Consider the following 8,637-nt stretch of genomic DNA (forward strand, 5'->3'; position numbering starts at 1 on the left):
GAGGTGTGATGTGTTCAGAATAGGCTGAAAATGAGTGTAAATTATGTTTTTTGAGGTTAATAATACTTTGGGATCAAAATGACCCCCAAATTCTATGATTTAAGCTGTTTTTTAGGGTTTTTTGAAAAAAACACCCGAATCCAAAACACACCCGAATCCGACAAAAAAAATTCGGTGAGGTTTTGCCAAAACGCGGTCGAACCCAAAACACGGCCGCGGAACCGAACCCAAAACCAAAACACAAAACCCGAAAAATTTCCGGCGCTCATCTCTAGTATATAGGTGACAGATATAAAGTTACATTGTGGGGGAATCCAGTATACGTTCTGTCACCAGGTGCCAGTGAATGGCCACATCATGTATATAGGTGACAGATATAAAGTTACATTGTGGGGGAATCCAGTATACGTTCTGTCACCAGGTACCAGTGAATGACCACATCATGTATATAGGTGACAGATATAAAGTTACATTGTGGGGGAGTCCAGTGTACGTTCTGTCACCAGGTACCAGTGAATGACCACATCATGTATATAGGTGACAGATATAAAGTTACATTGTGAGGGAATCCAGTATACGTTCTGTCACCAGGTACCAGTGAATGACCACATCATGTATATAGGTGACAGATATAAAGTTACATTGTGAGGGAATCCAGTATATGTTCTTTCACCAGGTACCAGTGAATGACCACATCATATATATAGGTGACAGATATAAAGTTACATTGTGGGGGAGTCCAGTATACGTTTTGTCACCAGGTACCAGTGAATGGCCACATCATGTATATAGGTGACAGATATAATGTTACATTGTGGGGGAATCCAGTGTACGTTCTGTCACCAGGTACCAGTGAATGACCACATCATGTATATAGGTGACAGATATAAAGTTACATTGTGAGGGAATCCAGTATATGTTCTTTCACCAGGTACCAGTGAATGACCACATCATGTATATAGGTGACAGATATAAAGTTACATTGTGAGGGAATCCAGTATACGTTTTGTCACCAGGTACCAGTGAATGACCACATCATGTATATTGGTGACAGATATAAAGTTACATTGTGGGGGAATCCAGTATACGTTCTGTCACCAGGTACCAGTGAATGACCACATCATGTATATATTTGACAGATATAGGGGTATATGCAATTGCGGTCGAATTCGCGGCAATTTTCGCCGTTTTTCAAATTCGACCAAATTCGCCAGGTGACTTCCGGAAGGTGGCTTCCGGAATTCACCATATTCAATGAAAAACGGATTCGCCAGGGTCGCGGGCGAAAATCGGCCGATTTGGCGGATTTTGCCGCGATTTTAAAAAACGGGAAAAATCGTGAAAAACCCGGAAAAAAAATGGCGTGGGGTCCCCCCCCCAAAGCATAACCAGCCTCGGGCTCTTTGAGCTGGTCCTGGTTCTAAAAATGCAGGGGAAAAATTGGCCAGGGATCCCCCGTATTTTTAAAACCAGCACCGGGCTCTGCGCCTGATGCTGGTGCCAAAAATACGGGGGACAAAAAGAGTAGGGGTCCCCCGTATTTTTAACACCAGCATCGGGCTCCACTAGCTGGACAGATAATGCCACAGCCGGGGGTCACTTTTATGCCGTGCCCTGCGGCCGTGGCATTAAATATCCAACTAGTCACCCCTGGCCGGGGTACCCTGGGGGAGTGGGGACCCCTTCAATCAAGGGGTCCCCCCCCCCCAGCCACCCAAGGGCCAGGGGTGAAGCCCGAGGCTGTCCCCCCCCATCCAATGGGCTGCGGATGGGGGGGCTGATAGCCTTTGTGAAAATTAAAAGATATTGGTTTTTCCAGTAGTACTACAAGTCCCAGCAAGCCTCCCCCGCAAGCTGGTACTTGGAGAACCACAAGTACCAGCATGCGGGAGAAAAACGGGCCCGCTGGTACCTGTAGTACTACTGGGAAAAAAATACCCAAATAAAAACAGGACACAGACACCTTTGACAGTAAAACTTTATTACACACTACCGACACACACATACTTACCTATGTTGACACGCCGACTGCCACGGTCTCCGACGATCCGAGGGTACCTGTGAAAAAATGATACTCACCTTCCAGCGTCCAGAGAGATAAATCCACGTACTTGTTAAAAAAAAAGAAAACGCAAAAACCCGAGCCATACCGGACTAGAAAGGGGTCCAATGTTTTCACATCAGACCCCTTTCTCCCGAATGCCGGGACATCACGTGACTCCTGTCACTGATGTCCCTTCAGCCAATCAGGAAGCGCTACTGCCGTTGCGCTCACCTGATTGGCTGAGCGCTGTCTGTACTGTGACAGCGCCTCGCAAAGCCGCTCCATTACTTTCAATGGTGGGAACTTTGCGGGTAGCGGTGGGGTCACCCGCCGGTCAGCCGCTGACCGGCGGGTGACCTTACCGCTAGCCGCTAAGTTCCCACCATTGAATATAATGGAGGGAGCTGTGCGATGCGCTGTCACAGTGCAGACAGCGCTCAGCCAATCAGGTGAGCGCAACGAAGTTGCGCTTCCTGATTGGCTTAGAGACCTGTCTGTGACAGCTGTCACTGACAGGTCTCATTCGTGGAAAGGTGTCCCATGTGTCAGCATGGGACCCCTTTCAGTCCGGCATGGAGCGGGTGTTCGCTTTGTTTTTTTGCCAAGTACGTGGATTTATCTCTGGACCATGGCTGAGGTGAGTATATTGAACTTTTCTTTTCAGGTATCCGTGGATTCTACATGGAGAAGAGGACCGATGTCGGCGTGTGAACATAGGTAAGTATGTGTGTGTCGACGTATGAAATAAAGTTTTACTGTCGACGGTGTGTGTGTCCTGTTTTTATTTGGGTATTTTTTCCCCAGTAGTACTACAGGTACCAGCGGGCCCGTTTTTCTCCCGCATGCTGGTACTTGTGGTTCTCCAAGTACCAGCTTGCGGGGGAGGCTTGCTGGGACTTGTAGTACTACTGGAAAAAACAATATCTTTTTATTATCACAAAAGGCTATCAGCCCCCCCATCCGCAGCCCATTGGATGGGGGGGGACAGCCTCGGGCTTCACCCCTGGCCCTTGGGTGGCTGGGGGGGGGGGGATCCCTTGATTGAAGGGGTCCCCACTCCCCCAGGGTACCCCGGCCAGGGGTGACTAGTTGGATATTTAATGCCACGGCCGCAGGGCACGGCATAAAAGTGACCCCCGGCTGTGGCATTATCTGTCCAGCTAGTGGAGCCCGATGCTGGTGTTAAAAATACGGGGGACCCCTACTCTTTTTGTCCCCCGTATTTTTGGCACCAGCACCAGGCGCAGAGCCCGGTGCTGGTTTTAAAAATACGGGGGATCCCCTGTCAATTTTTTCCCCGCATTTTTAGAACCAGGACCAGCTCGAAGAGCCCGAGGCTGGTTATGCTTTGGAGGGGGGACCCCACGCCATTTTTTTTTATGATTTTACCGTTCCAGCATTAAAAAAAAAAAAAAAAAAAAAATATTTTAAAAAATATATAAATAATATTTGTGCCTCCAAAAAAAAAAAAAAAAGTACCTAATCCCTTCTAATATAAATAGATCTTCTATTCCCAGAAAAAAAAACACAAAAAAAAACATGTTTAAATTTTTTTTATTTGTTTTCACCCTCCAAAGTGTGGCGGATTGAAAATGACGAATTTGCTGTCTAAAAGCCCTGCTGTCGAATTTCCAAACTTGAATTGAATATGCTTTGGTCGAATTGCAGCACTTGTATCATTGCAGAAAAGTCGAATTTGCAAAAATTCGAATTTCAAAAAGTCGAATTTTGAAAGTCCGTTTTTTGGTCGGAAAGCACTGAATTGCATAGGCGATTTTTTTTTTTGGTCGAAAATGACCCGAAATTCGACAATTTCGGGAATTCGACCGCAATTGCATATACCCCATAATGTTACATTGTGGGTGAATCCAGTATACGTTCTGTCACCAGGTACCAGTGAATGACCACATCATGTATATAGGTGACATATATAAAGTTACATTGAGGGGGAATCCAGTATACGTTCTGTCACCAGGTACCAGTGAATGACCACATCATGTATATAGGTGACAGATATAAAGTTACATTGTAGGGGAATCCAGTATACGTTCTGTCACCAGGTACCAGTGAATGGCCACATCATGTATATACTTATACTGGTGGTCCCCAGTCCCCACAATGCAGCACACTGATCAGATATTTGCAGCACACTGAGCATATATATGGAGCGTTTTCAGGCAGAGAACGTAGATATTTTCAGCACACTGAGCACAGATTATTTGCAGCACACTGAGCACAGATTACGGAGCTTTTCAGGGAGAGAACGCTGCCACGTCCTCTCCGTTCAATCTGCAATGCACGAGTGAAAATGGCGGCGACGCGCGGCTCCTTATATAGAATACGAATCTCGCGAGAATCCGACAGCGGGATGATGACGTTCGGACGCGTTCTGGTTAACCGAGCAAGGCGGGAAGATCCGAGGCTGCCTCGGAACCGTGTAAAATGGGTGAAGTTCGGGGGGGTTCGGATCCCGAGGAACCGAACCCGCTCATCTATATTCGTCATAGATACAAAGTTATAGTACAGTTATTCCTTTGCTTTCAATTCTAAATCTACCCGAGTGTGCATATGGGTGAATATTCGCATTTAGACCATGCACACTTCTTTGGAGCAACACACCTGGTTAACATCCAACTCTGCACAAGGCCAACATTTTGCAGTGACATTCTGGTTAATGAAAGTAAAAGTTAAAATCAGGTTATTAAGTGATATTGTGCATCAGTTTTGCTAAACGCTAATGACAAGCATAAGTAAGAACATTGTGGTATTTTTTGTCTACATGATCATAATGTCGACATTATCACAGTGTTGACACTGATTGTGTCAACATTTATCAAGTCAAGACTGTGGAAATGTCAACATCACTTGAATGTCAACAAAGTGTCCCTGGTGATCTTACCTGGTCCAGGAGCTCTAGTGGTGTCTTCTGGGTCTGACGGTCAGCTGATAATGACATCAGGTGGATGCGGCATGGAGTATGCCTATCCCTCTATGTACTGCCTAACCCTAACCTCCCCTCCCACAGCCTAACCCTAACCCTCCACTCTGGTCCATGCAGAATGTCTGTGTTTCACATATTGACATTTCACATGTCAGCATGAGAACATGTCGACATTCTGCACATGCAGTACTAACGGTTCCGATATGAATGGTCGACCATATTATGGTCAACAGTCATTAGGTCGACCACTATTTGTCGACATTGGCATGGTCAACATGGACAAATGGTCAACACATGAAAATGGTCGATATATGAAAATGGTCGACACATGAAAAGGTCGACATGATTTTTTTTTTACTTTTTTGGTGTCGTTTTCTGTGTAAAGTGACTGGGAACCCCAATTAGTGTACCGCGTCCCTCGCATGGCTCGCTTCGCTCACCATGCTTCTGGCAAGGACAGATTACCATTTCCAATTGTAGTCCACGTGGATCGTAAAGTATGGAAAAGTTCCACAAAAGATTTATTTTTTTTAAAAACTAAGGTCGACCTTTTCATGTGTTGACCATTTTCATGTGTCAACCATGTCTCCATGTCGACCATGTCAATGTCGACCAATAGTGGTCGACCTAATGACTGTCGACCATAACATGGTCGACCATCCAAACGGATACCGTACTAACATGTTCAATGTCGACATTTTAACATTGGGGGTCATTCCGAGTTGTTCGCTCGGTAAAAATCTTCGCATCGCAGCGATTTTCCGCTTAATGCGCATGCGCAATGTCCGCACTGCGACTGCGCCAAGTAAATTTGCTATGCAGTTAGGATTTTTACTCACGGCTTTTTCATCGTTCTGGCGATCGTAATGTGATTGACAGGAAATGGGTGTTACTGGGCGGAAACAGGCCGTTTTATGGGCGTGTGGGAAAAAACGCTACCGTTTCCGGAAAAAACGCAGGAGTGGCCGGAGAAATGGGGGAGTGTCTGGGCGAACGCTGGGTGTGTTTGTGACGTCAAACCAGGAACGACAAGCACTGAAATGATCGCAGATGCCGAGTAAGTCTGGAGCTACTCAGAAACTGCTACGAGGTGTGTAATCGCAATATTGCGAATACTTCGTTCGCAATTTTAAGATGCTAAGATTCACTCCCAGTAGGCGGCGGCTTAGCATGAGCAAATCTGCTAAAATCCGCTTGCGAGCGAACAACTCGGAATGACCCCCATTGTCCACCTTTTGGTGTCATCATTTTTTCTACATCTCAAATTTCTTAATTGGAGATGTGACAGTACATTATGTGGCACATTTACCATTGAGTGATAAAACTTGTCGTGCATGATAAAAATCATTGCGTATGATAAATGGTGCTCCAGCCAATCAGCTCCTAACTGTCATTTTTCAAACACATGAAAGATAGGAGCTGATTGTCTGGAGCTCCATTTATCATACGGAATGAGTTTTTTCCATTTACAGCGAGTTTTATCACTTGTTGATAAATGAGCCCCTATACTCGCTGTATGTATTTCTATTAAAATTAGTACCATCAGTGAGGAAAATGATTATTGTGTAATTTATAAAACGCTGCTTTGACACATCACATGTGGGGTGTAGTATGGTATGCCGACGGCCGGGCTCCCGGTGACCAGCATACCGGCGCCGGGAGCCCGACCGCCGGCATACCGACACTGTGGCGAGCGCAAAGGAGCCCCTTGCGGGCACGGTGGCGCGCTGTTGGTATGCCGGGTGTCGGGATTCCTGCGCCGGTATACTGTGCGCCGGGATCCCGACATTCGGCATACTGAAAACCACCCCACATGTGTACTACTGTTCCAGCTATATTGGGAAGCACAGGATTTGCTAGCTAAGGTGGCACGTCTGCGAGGATGCAATAGCTTTCACTCTCATATGGGTGGGGTAGGGGTATTTCTTGCAGAGCACAGATTAGGTTGCACCTACTTTTGCACCACAGCACAGAAAGCAAGGTTTGGGTTTATGGGGCAAAAGATGAAGGAGTGGAGCGGATGAGTTTACAGTGTGTTTCCTGCTTTGTGGGAGGGAATGAATGAATGAAAAAGTTTCAAACACACAAAACTGAGCAACTGAGTGAATTCAAACATACAAAGTAAATACAATCCCAGTTATTATTATGATTTGTATAAGAAGCAGCGGTGGAGGGGAGAGGAAATGATACGAATGCTTATACTGACAGAAAACTGAATGTAAAGATGCCCTTTCTCAAGTCATTTTACAGTCTAAGCGGTGTGTGTGGGAAATAACTGGTGCGTAAGCAGTGCCGGACTGGGGCATGTAGGGCTCACCGGGGGAATGCAGTGGTAGGGACCCATGTTTAGGGGTGTGGCCAGTCCGCAGAGGGGGTGTGGCCTACCACACCATTGGTTTGACGAACCGTTAGAGAGTGCAACGTCTGGGCCCCTTCATAAATATATACAGTAAATTCAGCTGCAGCATGCATGATAATGTACCAGGTTAATAACAGATTAATAACAGCAATGCACTGTCGAAAATAGAATAGACCATAGTCCAGTATAAGATAACATATGTATAATGTATAATACAAGTGCACAGTCTGGAACCTGATCCTTAGAGCAGGAGGTGGGCCTCCAGGCAGTGGGGCCACCGGTGGTTTCCCCTGTACCCCTCTGGGCCAGTTCAAGCCTGTGCATAAGGAAGCATAAGCACAATGGCAGGTGTTGGTAGGGAGTGTGCGTGTGGCTACTGTTAGACGCTAATCAGCCGTCAGTATCTGAGCATCCATTGTAGACTGGAATTTCTGCGCAGCTACTTCGGTGGTGGTATGGTTGGAATGAGGTGACACAGTGGAAGTATAACAGGTTAATTAGGCATTGCAGAGATAGTAACAGCTTGGAGCTGGTAGCCCTCATAATTTATATATCCCTTGTGGTTTAGTTCTGTAGGAGTCTTTCAGTTTCCTGTTGCATGGACACTTCACTATGGTGCTTGGCATAATAGCCAAGACATTCCGTCTTGCATCCATACCTTGCTGGAGTTGTTAGTGATTGTATTGTTCTGTCTCTGTCTGTCCTGGGTTTGTGGTGGCTCCAGAGGTGAGGATGCAGCACAGTCCAAAGTTCAAATAGATGGGTCACACCAACTCCCAGTGAGTCAGTTTTTGATGGCAGTTGGCGGCAGTTGGTGTGTCTCCCCTATTTGAACTTTGGACTGTGCTGCAGCCCCTGCTCTGGAGCCAACACTGGGACTCCTTTCGTCTTGCCGTCGTGGCTCTGAGTGGCTACGTGATAGGTTGTTTTCTTTGGCATCACACTCACCGCTGGATAGAGAACCAGGTTACCATGTTCATAGAAAATGAATCATAAAATAACCTTGTCCATGGTTTTATGAAACTCCTCAGCTCCTCCCTATCATTTCACACTGCTTTCAGGAAGTTTTAGCTGTTACCGTATATAGGGTATCAACTCTAAGGGGGAGATTTAATTTATCAAACCTTCTAAAGAGGGCAAGTTTATTTTCTAATATACAATGGATCTGATTCTGAGTTGCCACAAAGTAGGTGTATTTGTGGGTAGGCATGTAAGCCTGAATTACTACTTTATGCTAATGCAAAACTCTGTAGGACTGATGTGGGGATTTGTGCATCTGCAATGGAAACCAGT

General features: G+C 45.9%; 1 protein-coding gene across 4 annotated transcripts in view; it reads right to left on the reverse strand.

Annotated features, from left to right (window-relative positions):
* CFAP20DC (CFAP20 domain containing) overlaps window positions 1-8,080 on the reverse strand; it is an 852,126-nt gene extending 844,046 nt beyond the window's left edge. For 2 of the 4 annotated variants that reach the window (XM_063940898.1, XM_063940895.1), the window contains exon 1: window positions 8,003-8,056. The gene's annotated coding sequence lies outside the window, so the exon portion shown is untranslated. Of the gene's footprint in view, window positions 1-8,002 lie in introns of all 4 variants that reach the window. The other 2 variants (XR_010186965.1, XM_063940896.1) reach the window with 2 other exon arrangements.
* Between the last annotated feature and the right edge of the window lie 557 nt (window positions 8,081-8,637).

The sequence above is a fragment of the Pseudophryne corroboree genome, chromosome 9 (genome assembly GCF_028390025.1).
Source record: "Pseudophryne corroboree isolate aPseCor3 chromosome 9, aPseCor3.hap2, whole genome shotgun sequence".
NCBI lineage: Eukaryota > Metazoa > Chordata > Amphibia > Anura > Myobatrachidae > Pseudophryne > Pseudophryne corroboree.